Raw genomic sequence first — 16,963 nt, forward strand, 5'->3', positions numbered from 1 at the left:
AAAGGATATTAGTGTCTCCAGTAGTTCCACAATTTCCACCCACGATTCCTGACACATTGGTTCCCCTACGTCTTCCCCCCAATGCTTTCTCGTGCGGACCATCTGTTTTCCCACCTTAGACATCAATAACTCGTACATGCGGGATACCTCATGTCCACCTTCCGATACATCATAAAATGTTTCTATTAATGTATCCGGCTGTAGGGCCAGTTCGGCTTCGAGCCACATGCTCTTTATGATCCTTAGGAGTCTAAAGTACGTGATGTGCTGACCTCGATGTAATCCCGTTTTCTCCACCAACCCTTCAAAGTCCCTAGGCTTCCCGTCTACCAGCACATCCCCCACCGTCGCTATACCAACCGGTTCCCACATCTTTCTAACGTTCAGCCTGACCTGTGCATCTACTCCTTCCAGTGCCACCAGTGGTATCTGAGGGGAACATGAGGTAGGATTGTTTATCATCTGACAGGCCCTTCGCCACATCACCCTTCCCAATCATAGCAACCAGCACTCTCCGACACATTGTGTTTTAGGTAGCCATATTATCTCGTTTAAGAAGTAGGGGGTGCTCTCAGTAGTCAGCAGCCTAGATTCCGACATCTGTTCCTCTGATAACAACTTAGCCACAAATTGGAGCTGGCTAGCCAGGTAGTACACTTCAAAATTAGGCAATTTAATGCCTCCCTGTTCGTATGGGTTCTGTAGTTTCCAAAATGCCACTCTATATCTTGAGTTGTGCCAGATTAAGCCAGATAAAGCTCTTACATATACTCTGTCCTTTCATAAAAAACTTTCTAGGTATTGCGTGTGGAATATTTGCAAAATAATGTAGTAGTCTGGGCAGCACCACCATCTTCAATAATGCTACTCGACCCATCATAGACAATGGTAGTCTGGTCCAGAACGCCATACTTTTCTCAATTCTAGATAACGCCTTTACTGTGTTATGTCTGTGTTCCGACTCAGGGTCGTGGTATATGTCTATGCCTAGATATCGACACGTCTCAATTTCCCAGGCTATTGGTAGCACCAGCAGTCTGTGTATGGGCGTCCCAACGTACGCCCCGAGGCTGATAGCGCAGCGTACCTTACCATTACATCTAGAATATACTCAGCCCTACAGATAAGGTGCGTATCTTTGCTTTATACGCATGTAATTAAAGCCATTACGATGCATTTCATTTTCTTCTGCGTACTGTTTACGCTAGGGTTGTAATGGTATGCCGGTATAAACATTGCGAACAATTTCATTATGAATAAATAATCGTTACCTTGTTTGTAACGATATACCGATTGAAATTCCGTTTTTGTAGTGCACGTGTACAGTGCACATTGCAATTGCAAGCAGGGCTGGCGGTGGGCTGGGCTGGCTTCTGTGTTCAGCGAGGGACTGGAGGAGGTGGAGTTTGCCCGGGCCCAAGTTGCTTGGAACATTCCCGACGCACGTGTGACTGAGTAAGTCAGAGACAGTTCACTGGGCAGCGCTCGCTCTGTTAGGGCTCCATAAAATCCTAAACGGCTCCTTTAGTCCTGCACTCACTGAGGCAGGCCCGTGCCCTGTGGATTCGCAATAAGAAAGGTATGTTTTTATTTTCTTAACCGAAAAAGATTTATGGTTGGCCCGCGCTGTGTTACAAGAAAGGGGTCCCTGAGGCTTCCTCCTTCTCCTGAGCCAAATAAATCAAGCATATGTGCCGAGGAGTTAGGGGGGGTTAAATAGAGCACCAGCTTGGGGGCGCACTGGGCACCAGAGGGGAGCTGCGGTAGGCGGCCCCTCCCCTGGCTCTGCCACTGTAAACAGAGAATCGTTAAATTGATTAATTGTCACAACTGTTTCCAGCGCTCGGGAGCAGAAGGAATCTGCCATAATGCGTCGTAAAAGAACGGACATAATCCCCTATTGCGCCGGGGATAATAAAGATTGCCCACGCTATCAGCTCAGGAAGTCTTCATTCTATTAAAGACAAGGAGGAGAGCATTATGCTTTACTTTCTTTTATTTGCTGCCACACCAGCACTTTAAAACTTAACTTTAATACTGTACATTTATGTTCTTACAAAACCACAGTTATGGAAAACGAAAATGGACCAGTTTAAACGTTTGTTTCACATCTGCGTGTGATCACTGTAATCACCCGGGAGCTACTAGTCCCATGATACTCATGTCTCTGATATTCCAATCCTCCCAGCTCTGCGCCTATCAGAGGGCAGCCTCCTGTATAAGAACCCTTGTGCCCAGGTCCTTTCCTCTTTCTTTGTGTCTGGCCTTTAAACTCAATAGTCTCTTCGCCAACGGAGTGATCCTCTCGGGATGAACTGTTAAAGATCCTCGGAACTGAAGGCTTTAAGGTCAAACGCGACCAACTTGAAAGAAGATTACTCCATTTTGTGAGTTTCTTCGTCCTGTAGCTTTCTGGTCATCTCCTAAAAGGAATGGAGAGTCATTATGAGGGTGGGAATGAGCAACGGTGTTACAAGTTAACCACATGACAATGCAACTGATATGTTACAATTCTGGGTGGGATATAATGCTCGCCTCCTTGTCTTTAATAGAATGAAGACTTCCTGAGCTGATAGCGTGGGCAATCTTTATTCTATGACAAGACAGGAGGCTCGCATTATGCTTGTTCAACGCTGTTCACCACCCTATTAGGTATTTCCGATACAGGCTTAAAATAGAATGTCTTGAAGGTCGACTCAGAGGACCAATCTGCTGATTTCATAATGTCTTGTAGCGGCACCCCTGTAGTAAAAGCTTTTGAAGTCATCGCCCCCCTGGCTGAATGCGCGCCAAAAAGAGACAAGTCTATCCCTGCCCAATGCATTATTTCTCTCACCCATCTAGCAATGGTCGCTGATGCTACTGCATGATAGGGCTTCCTGCGCGCAATGAGTAGCTGGGTCACTCCCTGTGGCCTAATATACGCTGTTGCTTTCTCATAATCTTTGATACATTGCGCTACACAAAGCTTTATATTACTGGTGAAGTACGGGTAGTGAATCACTCTCGAATCTGTCTTTGTCCTTTTAGTAATGGTAAAAGATATGCCCTCCGGATAGAATATTTTCCTATCGATTTCCAGAGCTTTGACATCAGAAACTCTCCTACAGGCTGTAAGGCAAAGCAGCATGGCTAGCTTTCCCGATAACTGAGATCGGGACAAGTTCTCGTTATCGGGCCATGTAAGAAAGAGGCGAAAAACATCTCTAACATCCCACAACACTTTGTACTTGGGCATAGGTGGTCTTTTCAGCTTCATCCCCTTGAGTAGACGTACAACTGCTGGGTGCTCGCCTACCGCGGTACCGGCTATCTCATCGTGGACCGCCGAGATGGCTGACCTATACACTCCCAACGTTCTGAGGGCGCCGTCTTCTTGAAATTTGAAAGCTAGGAAGTTGAGGACTTCTACTAAAGGGGCTGAAACGGGATCCAACTCGTACTCCGAACACTACCTGGACCACCCATTCCATGCCGCACTATAGCTTCGAAGGGTGGAAGGCGCCGAGGAGTCTCTGATACAATCTGCAGCAAGTTGTGAAATTCCAGGCAAGTCCCATCTTTTCCTGAAACCCTGCATGCTATCAAATGTAGCGAGCCCGCGGTCACTAGCGGGTGAGGATGGCCGGATGGGTCGAGAAGAAGGTCCAGCAGCTCAGGCACTATCCTCGGAAAATCCGTAGAAAGTTCCATCGCTACTGGAAACCAAGGTTGTGCCTTCCATAGGGGGAGCACCATCACAATCTCTGCTTGGTCTCTGCGAACTTTCGCTAGAGCTCTCCTGATCATAATGAACGGCGGGAAGGCATAATGTACTGCCCCTGTCCAGGGTTGCAGGAAGGCATCTATGCCCGCTGCATCCGGGTCTATCCTCCAGCTGAAGTAGCTTGATGTCTGGGCGTTCAGTCTGGATGCGAACAGATCTATGTGTAGGGGCCCCCATAGATTCTGCAATCGCTGGAAGACTTGGGGGTGTAGTTTCAAATCGCTGGAGTCCACAAGATAACGTGAATTCCAGTCTGCTACTTCGTTTTGCTTTCCTGGTAAGTATTCCGCTGATACAGAGATTCTGTTTTGAAGACAGTAATGCCAGAAAGTCTTCGCTAACTTGGCTAGCATTTTGCATTTTGTGCCTCCCAATTTGTTTATGTAACGCACTGCGGAGATGTTGTACATCTTGAGCAGTACGCAACATTTCACCTTTCTTTCGTAAAAGCGCGCACTGCGAAAGAGCCCGCTAACAACTCGAGACAATTTATATGGAGGTGTAACTCTTCCTCTGACCACTTCCCTCCGGTCTGCACATGTTCGCATCTGGCTCCCCAGCCTGACCTGCTTGCATCTGATTCTATTACTAGTTCTGGGGCGTCGCCAAAAATGGCGCGGCCGTTCCAGGCCTCCATATTCTCTAGCCACCAGTTCAGCTCTGTGAGGGCTTTGCGGTCTAAAGTCACTAATTGGTGGTATCGCAGGCCTCCTTGTAGGTGTTTTATCTTGAGCCTTTGCAGTGCCCGATAATGGAGAGGACCCGGAAATATCACCTGAATGGAGGCTGCTAGAAGACCTACTACTCTGGCTAGTTTGCAAAGGGAAATAGTCCCTTTCGCTAGAACTGCTCTGAGTTCTTTCTTGATCGCTCTCACTTTGTGACCCGGGAGCTCGAGGGAGGCTTTCACTGAGTCTATTGTGAAGCCTAGAAAGTCTATCCTCTGGACAGGACGTAGTTGCGATTTGTCTAGGTTCACTAGGAATCCTAGCAAGGTGAGGAGTGAGAATACCTATTGAACGTTCTTTGCTAGAGTAGCTTTTTCTGATCCGCAGACGAGAATGTCGTCTAGATAGATGATGATACATATGCCTCTCTCTCTGATGGCTGCTGCCACCGGTTTCATGAGCTTGGTGAAGGCCCAGGGAGCGGAGGACAGACCGAACGGGAGACACATGAAGCGCCATACTTCTCCCTTCCATCGGAAGCGCAAATATTTCCGATAAGAAGTTGCTATCGGAATCGTTAGGTATGCGTCTTTGAGATCTAGACGAGCTAGCCAGTCTCCTGAGCGCAGAAGGTCTCGGAGAAAATGAATCCCCTCCATCTTGAAATGGTTGTATAACACCCATTCGTTTAAATCTTTCAGATTGATTACCGATCTTATTTTCTTTCCTCTGTGAACCAGGAACGTGTTGCTGAGGAAACCGGGATCTCTCTGTAGTTCGCGCTCTATCGCATTTTTGCTTTCTAGTTTGCTGAGCTCGCTGTGCAGGAGCGCTGCTTCCTCTTGCGCCATAACTATGGGGCGGGGTTCTGTTCTCTGCACTGGCGTACCTATAAACTCAATCTGTAGGCCTGTTACTGCCTGTAGCACCTATGCATCGCTTGATAATGCTTGCCATTCGCTCAGGTAGTGGAGGGTTCTTCCTCCTACACTCCGACATGCTGTACTCACCGGCTGCTGCCCCTGGTTGTCTGTAAGATCCTCTTCCCCTGCGGCCTCTGGGGAACCTCGATCTAGCCGGGAAGGAGTCTTGTTGTCTGGAGTCCCAGTACTGGGCGCGCTGATTGTAGGGCCTTTGTTGGGAGTTATAGTGACCAGACGAGCGACCCCTATGTCGTCCGGTCCCAGCAAAAATCCGTCCTGGAAAGATTTTTCTGATCGAAGTCTGGGCCTTCTCTAAAGCGGAATAAGTTCCTACGAACTGTGCCATTTCTTTAGCGAACCCCTCGCCGAACAACAGAGCTTTGGCGCCTTCGCCTGCTTTGTAGGTGGCCAGGTCGCTCAACTTGTTGTCAATCTTCAATAAGATTCCTCTTCTTCTTTCCGAAGATAAGGCACAATTGGCGTTGCCCAATAGGCATACTGCTCTTTGCGCCCAGTTGCCCAGGACGGTTGCGTCTATTGGCATACCTGTATCTTTTGACTTCTCAGCGAGGTCCATAATTTTTGCTAAAGGACCCGAAATGTCCAGGAGCTTATCCTGACATCCTTTCCAGGCTCGGTCCACACCTTTCCTGACTTCTCTAGCTGTTTTGGTCATGAACGTAACCATCTTAGGGTCTAAGTCAGGGGTTTCTGTTAGATTATTCGGCAGCTCTGGTCTAGGACACTCGGATCTCATTCTCGATCTTACCTCTCTTTCTAGAGGTTTTCTGATATGCTGAGCCATGTAGAGTGCCACTCTAGGGGAAGGTACCCATTCCGAGGACTTGGGGTGCCGGATGGCTTCGGGGTCGAAAATGACTGCCGTATCTTCTATAATTTGGGGGTCTTCCACACCTCTACTGATATCTTCTTCTTCCTCGCCCCCTTCATCATCGGGCGAATAGCCCTCGTCATCGTCCCCTAAATTATACACCCCTGGGGTAGGGGGTCTATCCTGGCCATCTCTGTTCTTTGCCAGGAAGGCTTCTTTAAGCCTGGCGACAGGGTCGCCTGTCAATTGGGGAACAGTGTTAACCCTTTCAGTGTTGCCTGGGGGGGTCAAAGAGTGTTTGCTCTTCCGGGCTACTTTGCACCCCTTCTTCTCAACCCCTTTTTGGGGGTGTACTGCTGATGTTCCTTCATCAGGGCTACTAGCCCGTCTTTTCCTGGCTGTGCTCTTTTTCTGTTGTTCAGCCATTATCATTTCCAGAGTCTCCAATCTCTTCGTAATGGGCTGCACCCCTTGAGAGACCGCCTGCTGCAAGGAGTCTCCGAGTACCTTCTTAAAACTCTGTGTCAAGTCTGATTCTTGCTGGGAAGGATCCTCTTCCCACTCTTCTTGACTCCACTCCGGAGAAGTGGACGGGTTGTTGGTGGGGGTGACAAACTGAGCCATAATCGAGGTGTTGGCAGGGCCAACTGCGTGGAAGTCAGCAGATGAAGGCTCTTCAAGCTCTACACACGTTTCTGTAGGAGTAATGTAGTGTGTTCCTGTAAACCGCTTCTTGCGTTTTATAAAGTATTCAAAAGATATATATATATATTATTTTTTTTTTCGAAATTAATCTGGCGCTCTGGTTAACTACTTCCCTCATACGCGACTGCAAGCGCAATGTGAGCAGAAGCTAGAATCCCTGGGGAAGCTGGGAAAAACCTGAGGGGGTTCCCGCTCCCACAGGTCCTAACGCCCGCCGAGTTCGCCGGCGCCGATTATTACAGAGCACGGGGCTCGGCAGCCTGAAGCGAGCGGAATGGCTCGCGGCTCCGGCCCTCGCTCGCTCTTCACAACATTCAAACTTTCGTGAAAGAAGTCTAATGCGCGCTTACAGAATGTAATACGCTGCGCAACGCTCGCACTACGCATTCAGGTTAACTCTTTTGAGGAGAAAGAAACTAATTCCATGCGCGCTACGGTGTAATGCCATACTGATATACACATATTACAGAAATTATAGAAATATATACGTGACTAACGATCCTTCTATAAGAAAAGATAGAGAAAAAATGTCACTTATCTTATGGCAGCAAAAAGAAAGAGGAAAGGACCTGGGCAGAAGGGTTCTTATACAGGAGGCTGCCCTCTGATAGGTGCAGAGCTGGGAGGATTGGACTACCAGAGAAATGAGTATCATAGGACTAGTAGTTCCCGGGTGATTACAGTGATCACACGCAGATGTGAAACAAACGTTTAAACTGGTCCATTTTCGTTTTCCATAACTGTGGTTTTGTAAGAACATAAATGTACAGTATTAAAGTTAAGTTTTAAAGTGCTGGTGTGGCAGCAAATAAAAGAAAGTAAAGCATAATGCGAGCCTCCTGTCTTGTCATAGAATGGGGCATGCACGTCTCCCACCTTTAAATAGTAGACACTTTGCTTTGCTATTATTTGTATGTGCTCTAAAATGGTAGTTTCCGGGAAATGCCATTCTTAGCCTTTCGCTCTCGTACTCTGAGCTGTACCCATCTCCACGCCACTCTGACCTGCTTTTGCCGCAAGTTTTTCTGAGCTGTACCTGTTTCCTCAGTACTAGCTCTGAGTCGGCTGAGCATTCTTCCAACCCCCAAGGCGTAATATTGTCTGTAGCTGATAATGATGACGGTCTGCAATGTTGGCACACAGGCTTCTAGTTAACTTAATCGGCATATTTAATCCAGCTCTCGAGCTGCGATGCTCACTGAAGCGATTACTGCTCTTCAGACACTGCCCAAACCTCACAGAAATGGTGGATGGCGGATGCCAATGCCTGGGGTAGGGCGTAATATGCTAGACAAGGACATGCATTTAATGCTCCTTCAGAGGCAGGTGTATAGTGCCGGCAGAAGGAGTGTGCTGCGGACAGCATGTATTGTTTAGGTCCCGTTCCCTGCACCATCTAGCAGTTTGCAAGTGCAGACTATGCGCGGCCACGTGTCATTTTCATTACCATACTGGAAATTCAAAGCTGTTCCGGATGGGAAAGTCTCTGATCTGAGCAAATGTACATTTTATATTATGCTTTAAATGACACATTGAAATGCCTTTGCAGTATTGGTTTAGCTGTTGTTAAATTGTTTAAGCACAGCAAGGACTGCAGTGCAATATCTCTGTATCTAGATTTGTGTGGGAAATGTTTTGGGATCCTGCCCCTATGAAATGTTGTTGCAGTGGAGTGGAGGGTTAGGATGTGTTTAAAGATGTACTGTTGAGGGCCACGTCTTGGACTGGTCTAACTTGCAGTAGCCTTTTTAACTGAAGTACACAACCATGGCATTATTTGGGCCTTGACTCTGACAGGGTAGGAGGTGGCGGGGGGAGGGCTTTGGGAGTTTGCAACTGTTGGCCTGGGGGGCAAGTACAGTTTTGTAAACCATGGTACAGGGAGCCCAGACCACAGTGCAGGAGACTCCTTCAAACAAGCATTGCTAGAAAAACCAACTAGGTACCATGCCCCAACAGTCTGAAATGTATACATATTGTGCAATGGGTATATTAGATTACTTTCCTTGCTTAATATGAGACCCTTCAGTTTATAGCGAATCTGCGATTTTCAATAAAATTGCAAAATCAGCTGTTTGCAGGGGCCGCCATTCCTGCTTAATATGCCTTAATGGCCACGGAAATCTAAATGTTAAACGTCCTCCTCCAGGCTGGGGGAGTGAATGCTTAATGACGGGCTTCCTGTCTTCTTTTGATATGCAGACTTCAATTGAGATGTGAACACTTCTTTGCTCTGCTGCTTCCTGTCAGTGTGTCTGCTGTGGTGAGTGGGGGTGGGTGCAAAGGGAAATATAGCGCACACAAAAAGCAGGCACGCTGCTTGGAGCGTTTGGGCCCATCACAAACGTTTTCCCATATTGGCTCTGCCGTCTACGGTGTGATGGGCAACTTGTAGTGGAGCTCTGGTAACCTTTTGAGCCTCGTCCTGCTGACCCCATCTGTCACTTTGACATGCAAGGGGAAGAGACCTGAAGGACCTGAAAAGTTTATCTAGCCCTGAATTAGCCTTTTTGTTGAGCAACCCCTTCCCAGTGTCGTCAAGACTATTGATGGCAATTTTTCTTTGCTTTTTCCTTCAAATGGTCCTCTGTTTTCAATGCTTTGTTTACCTGCTGCCATTTCTCTTTTCATCCCGCAGCCATTCCCTGTTGATGCCCTCTTCCTCGTTATTTTCTAAAACCCTTTCACTTTTTATGTTTTGCGGTTTCCTGTGTGCGCCCCCCCACCCTTCCGTTCGGCAATCTGAGCCGCCATCTGCCTCCTCCTTCGTGATTCTATTCTGACACCACCTTTCTCCCCCCCTCAGGTGCATATACTTTCACACCAGCATTGCACACACTCAATCCCATTCACCCACACTAGATTCTCTCTCTGTAGCACACACTCTTGTAGCCATGCATGCACACTCTCCATCTCTTGCATGCTCTCTATCACAGTGTGCACCCACTTGCTCTCGCATCATCCTTACTCATAGTCATGCACTCTCTTGCACCCTTTCCTGCGTACACTGTGTCATGCACCTCCCTCTCGCAATTTACCATGGGCCACAGTATCAGCACGGGCCTCAGCAATACCACCATCCAGGGCTGCAGAGACCGTGCTGCCACCACCCCCAGCACGTCAACAGCATCACCAGCTCAACTGCTGCCATCACCACCCAAGGCCCAGTACAACAAGCAGTACCACCCAGGCACCACCAAACCTACCAATCAGCCTCTCAGTCACCACCGCTGGCTGCAGAGGCAGTGGCAGCCCCAACACCACCATCAAATATAATTCTGAGAGTACAACCAACAACATAACCCAAGGCCTAAAAGGCATTGCCATGACCACCCATGGTCTGAGCAGCAGCGCTGGTACACCAACGCCACTTTCCAGGGCAGTGCCACACCCTAAACCACCCAGGACTTCATGTCAGCAACAGCGCTACTCTTGCCACCCCCATGGCCCAGTGCAACCAACACCACAATGCAGGGCCCAACAGACAGCACCATGTGCACCCATCATACTTTCAGAAGCAGCGCCATTGTTGCCAACCATGCCCTCAGTAGCAATTGGCCCTATTAACACCACCAACGTTGGCTGCAGAGACAGCACCATCATCACCAATTAGGCTTACAGAAGTACCAGGTACTTGTAAGTTTTTTTATGGCAGAATATTTTCCACAAGTGTAATAAAATGGTTAAAGCCAAGCCAGACAACTTTGATCTACAACTCTTTTGGGCTACGGGTCTGATTTTACATATGCTTTGGGTGTGTGTTGGATACGTTTTACTCTCTTGCAGAGGTGAAAACTAATTTTTACTCTCTTGAAATTGCATTTACGCTCTAATTTGAAAAATCATGCGTAAAATACTCCCACCTCAAAATCTTATCTGGATCACTGAATATACCGTAGGTTCTCCTCCGATGCTGCAGGTACAGTAGCATGCCATCAGCATACAATGATATAAGGTGTTGTTTCCCTTAATACTGATTCCTGTGTCCCCATACTCCTTCCTCATGTACACTGCCAATGGCTGCAACGCTAGTATGAAGAGCATCAGGGACCACAGGCAACCTTGTGTGGTACCCTTGCTCAGTTGCCATTGTTCGGAAATCGTAGAGCCCATCTTGAACCTTGCTACTGGCTCACTGTACAATAATCGCACTGACTTCAGGTATGTAGGCCCAATCCCGTACCCTTCCAGGACTGCCAGCAGCCAGGGCCATTTTACGGAATCAAACGCTTTCACTGCATCGAGTGAGATTACTGCCGCTTCCTGCAATCCTCTCTGGGTGTAGTCAATGATATGGTGTAGTCTCCTTAAGTTGTTGGTTATATTCCTATGTGGAACATAGCCAGCTGGTATAGGTGTGTAAGTTTGCTTATAACTGGAGTCAACCCATTCGCCATAACTGCCATAAGAATCTTCCCATCCTGGTTAAGTAGTGAGAGGGGTCTATAGGATTTGCAATATGTATCTGACTTATTTGGTTTAAGGAGTGGGATAATTATTGCCTCCCGCAGAGACTCAGGCAGTTTGCCCATGCTAAGCGCCTCATTCAATATCGCTAGTAGTGGGGGCAGTATTTCCATCCCATATGCTTTATAAAAGTCACTGGGGACTTCATCTGCCCCCAGGGTCTTACTGGTAGGCAGTTGCTTTATAACATGTTTTAATTCTTCTATCGTTATAGGAATTTCAAGGCTCTCTGTTTCATCCATTTTGGGGAGCGTAATCTGAGTTAATGCCTCTCGTATATCTAATTCATCCCCTTCCACTGAGTCTTCATATAACCGCTTATAATACTCATAGAAGATTTTGTAAACTCCCTCTTGGGTTTCCTGCAACTGACCATTGTCCCCTTCACCGCCCTGATAGTCTGCGGGGAGGTCTCACTTTTATATAACCAGGCTAACAATCTGCCTGGTTTGTCTCCCTCAGCATGTTGCCTCGCAATATATTTCTTATAGCTTAAGTTACCTAGCCTCTCCCAGTGATCTCTACACTCCTGCTGCAATTGGCACACCACCTTGGCCCCCTTATCTGGGGATCTTGCACCCTCCTGCATAGTCGTTTCCAATAGATCTTGTTTTTTTTAACTCCTAAGTTATAACCTCCTGCATCCCCTTAGTGTTTGCCATAGCTGCCCCCCTTACTACCTCTTTAAACGCTTCCCATAACACCCTGGCTGAGTCTACACTACCAGTATTATGTTCAAAATACTCCTTCACCTCTGCCCTCAGGTCCTCCTGGAACCCTGTATCCTTTAGTGCCTCTGCCCTTAGTCTCCACGTCGGAATCCTAGCTCGGAGAGGTAGGGCCTACCAAGTCACTACCTGATGGTCATGATCCGACAGGACTATGGCTTTCTATTTTGCATGTGTTATCTCCTTTAGCGTGTCCATTCCGGTGAACACATAAACTAGCCTCGTGTATAGGTTCTGTGGGGCAGCATAGTGTGAATACCCCCGATCTTGTGGGTGTCGCTCCTTCCAAACATCCACTAATTGAAAGGCCTGCAACAGTGTGTTCAAAGCTTTAGCTGACGCGGTCGGGTGAGCTAGTCTCTTATCCGACCTGTCCACCTTCGGGTCCAGAGTGCAATTAATGTCTCCCCCCCATATCACCGCCCCACCTATATAAGGACCAATCTTCTTGTATAGAGATCTGAAAAATGCGCTACAGTATCCTGATTCGGGGCATACACATTAATTATACAAATTTCTTTACTTTCCACCAGTCCCCGCCTCCTTACCATCCTACCATCCTTGTCTATGGAGGACTGCAGGAGCTTGAATGGGACATGAGGTGCTATCCAAATTAAGACTCCTCTAGCATACACCGAGTAGGAAGCACCCAAGATCGTCCCTTGCCATTTATGCATAATCTTGTTTCTCCTTCTTGAGGTGGGTTTCCTGCATTAGTTATATATCTATCTTTTGACGTGTCAAGTATGTCATAACCCTATTCCCTTTAATATAGCTATTTAGCCCCCTCAAGTTCCAGATTGCTATCTTAAGTTCATCAGTCATCCTCAGTCATTTCCTCCTCCCTCCCAACTCCCGCTCCCCCCCCCATTTCGTAGTGCATGTCAGTAGGCCAACCCCTTAATAACTCCCCCAAATGCCTCTTCCTCCCCCCAACAACCCCAACAATAGCCCAGCTCCAAAACTGAATCTCAGGCTTTCCCGCTTCTCCCTCTTTTCCCGGCCCATTGCCAGTACTCTGAGTGCAGCAGGCTGATACCGTGCTACCAGTATCCTAGCTAACTACCTAATGAGGGGTAAGAGTGATTCCTAACACCGCCCAATCCCTTGCGGCACGCAATAGTCCTGTATTACGTTAACTTTAATAGGGCATAAAATACGGTTGCATAATAGTCCGAGTGTCTCTATTATGACAGCATATAACAGTTCCCCCCCCTCTGAAATGTACATTCGAATACCCATCACCGTTTCACTTATCACTTTCCTCCGCCCTCTGGTCACGCTGCTCCGACGGCATACTCTGCGAGTCCATTCATTTGTTCACATCCTCTGGGGTTTCGAAGAACAGAGCACAGTTCTTGCGCAGCACCTTCATCTTCGCTGGATACAGTAACATATACTTGAGGTTGGCCGCACGTAGCCTTCTTTTCACAATCGCATAGCCCATCCTTTGTTTTTGTACCAAAAAGGTGTAATCTGGGTACACTGATGGTGCCTCCTTTTCGGAAATGTTCCAGGATTCTCTCCATGTCCTTATAATTCAATATCTTAGCAATTATCAGCTGGGTTGGGTCGCCGGGCGGCGGTTTTCTCGTGAGGGCTTCATGCGCCCTCTCCACTGTGAACCCCTGGGTGAGTGAACAGGCCCCTTTCTCTTGTAGAAGCATGTTCTTGATGTAGTTGGTCGGGTTCTGGCCTTCCTCCCCTTCCGGCAGTCCAATAATCTGCACGTTATTTCTCTGAGCTCAGCTTACTCTGCCCTGTTTTCCAGGTTCTGCACTTGATGTTTCAGGACAGAGACCTCCTGGGACTTGTCCTTGCAGCTGCTTGAGTTGAGCTTCACCTCTTTCTCAAACACCCCAGTGCGCTCCAACAGCGTTCTCACATCTTGTCTCAAGAGGTTCATGTCTATTTGCATTGCATCTATTTTGAACTCCAATGATGCTTTCAGTTCTGCTATGGCGACTAATATCTGCTTAGCCATCCTTACTTGCGTATCCTCTCCACTTGCTTCAAGCAGTTGTGTTTTAGCACCTTCTGTCGATTGAGTAGGTCTGGTGAAAGCATCTAAGGACGACTGCTTCCCTTTGCTTTTATTTGCTTTATACAGCATTGTTGCTACATCTCTCCCCAGAGCTCTCTGGCACCCACAGTCGTTTGTGTGTTAACACTTGCAGTGTACCTCTCTTACAGTTTTTCAACCCACGCGCACAGGCCTTACTTTAATTTCACATGTCCACTGCTCGTCATCTATTCACAATGGGGCTTACTTTATATATCTGGCATGCGTCCTTCAGTCCACCATGAGTCGATTTGTTTCACCCAACCCTGTCCAGTTGCTGCGAGGGGTATCAGCGTTTCGTTTCAATGGTTATTCTCCTTACACTATTCGTATCATCACATTTATATCCCTTGGTGCCTGCTCCGGCCCTGGCTGTAAAGATAGTCTTATGCAGTCTACAGAGGCAAATATATTTCTTCCAGTGCCTTTTGCCTCTCACCGGTGCGTGCCTCCCTTGCTTGACCCGGCGTCTGCCAGAGCTGGGCAGCGTTCTGTATATCCTGCGTTGTTGGCGCCTTTGATTTCTCTACACAGTTCCTCTCTTGGCTGCCCCCAGTTCTCAGCATGCCCCAGAAACGCTTCCAGTAGCTGGGGTTCTTTATGTGCTACTGCAGCCCCCATCTGCGCATCTGGTTTCTTGCGTCCGGGGTCTCTCTGCCTGCACCCTACCTAACACTGTTGGGAGTCTTCCTCGTGGGTGTTCTTATCTTAGTGCCATGGTTCTTGCATGGCTCAGGAACCGTTTCCTTGCATAGAGTCACGCTATCCCTTGCAGCCATTCCGTTCCATCTACATTCCTTTGCGACTCCAGCGTGCCTTCGATCCTGTTGTCGGGGCTCTCCCGTGTCACGGATGCAATGTCTGCTAGTGCGGGTCCAACCTCATAGTGCTGTGTGCCCTCTGTGCTTCTGGGGTCTTGTGCTGTGTCACAGAAATCCCTCGCTTCTTCTCGGCTACGCTGCAGCCGACAGTGTACTTTATTCAGTCTATAGACGGCTGCTGCTGCCCTCGCTTCCGTCCAACGATACAATGTTTCTGCTCCTTATTAGCGTAGGGCATTCTTTCTAGTCACTTTCTGCGCATCAGCTTCACATTGCCTCTCTGCGTTTTCCATGATCACCCACTCCTTTTCCTGTACACTGAGTCCCTAATCCATACAAAAGGGAGCCTCGCCTCATTCCGCCAGCGCTACAGTGTTTAGTTTCATCCTTTGTTACCAGCTGTGCGCCATTTTGTTTCTTCAGTCCGCGGGATCACGCCAACTTCTTTAGCTTTGTTTTCTCTTCTGCAATCACGCTTTGCGTTGGACTGTTCACTGCTGCCTGCCCACCATATTCATGATGCTGTAGTTGTAGATCCACGTTTCACAACATGCTTATAACGCCTATTCTCAGGCGGCTCTTCAACGGATCTGCAGGAGCACCGTGAATGCACGTCTTAGCCGGTGGCCATGTAGCCACGCACCATAGTCGATAAACGTATTACTGTTACATGCATTTGCAGGAGCAATTTTGGCCGCAGTGCAAAAATGCGTTGGTGCAAAACATGTATTGCTGCAGGCACTTCTTTGCACTGGTGCAGTTTGTTTAATACAGTAGGCTGCCTTTGAAAACTTTGAAACCAACTCCATTTAACAACCACAATATTTTCAGTGGCAGATAACACAATTGATATTTCCTAGTTATGACGACAGAGAGTTGAGATTTTATTAACAGACATGGGGGAATATTATACAAAAGAAAAAAACGCCTCACATTATTCACTGTAATTTCACCAATCAAAGCACACCTAACAGTATGAAACCACCCGCAAAATGTCCTCTTTTCGTCTCTGTTTGAACCAAAGTCCAAAATACATCTCTTGTTGGCAATCAAATTTCAGCCTGGCTGGGGAAATCCATGGAACCATCTCCCATCGTGAAGTGATGTGCCTTGCAGAAAGGATGACCAGGAGTCAGATGACAAGGTAAGTCCTTTACCTGTACATGAGACACTTCAGGGACCACAGGGATTACAAGTAGGTAGGTACATTAAGGACACATCAACCAGCCCCCTTCACAGTTCAGTTAAACACTGCCAATTAACATACACAGAACCCTCAGCCCCCAGCATTCCAAGGCTCTGAGCTCACCCAACATTCCAAACCATGCAGCCATACAGTGGAACCAGGAACCTCACATCCAAACCAAGACACAACACATCTCTTGAGGGAAATGTTGATCTGTCACACCCTTCAGGAGCTAGAAAATACCAGGCAATTCCACTTTGCTTAGAATTCTTTTTAAAGCTATCCAATTTAGCTGAACTTGCGTTCCAACCACCATTAAATGTCCCTTGTGGGGTGACTATTCCTAGTAAGAGCTGGTGCACTGGCTATCTATGGTTAGGGGACAGATAGGAGAGACTGGCCCTGTCACATTATAGACCAGTCTCGAAAGAATGCATGGAAATAGGTAGGTAGAGGATCTCACACTATACTAAAATCTGGAAATTCCAGAACAAGGAGCACTGAAGGGAGCCAAATACAATTTATTACTTCCTACTTATCTCCTCACATGTGGAGTTTAAAAACAACATAAGTAAGATGTCTGGTTAGAGTACAGACATTCCGTACGTATATTGTGATGAATCCTGCAGAGTCCTCACAAAGTCCCTACCTGAAGTCTCCTCCCAGGGGGCCAGCAGAAGTCAGCCTCTACCTGATCCTGACACTGGGGGTGGTATTAGCCGGGAGGATCAACTGTGAGCAGAAGGGCCCCAAGGAAATAAAGGGACTCCGTTGGGAGGGGCGCAGTATTTGTCTTCCTCAGAGG

The sequence above is a fragment of the Ambystoma mexicanum genome, chromosome 5q, assembly GCF_040938575.1.
Source record: "Ambystoma mexicanum isolate Mex_15411 chromosome 5q, UKY_AmexF1_1, whole genome shotgun sequence".
Taxonomy (NCBI): domain Eukaryota; kingdom Metazoa; phylum Chordata; class Amphibia; order Caudata; family Ambystomatidae; genus Ambystoma; species Ambystoma mexicanum.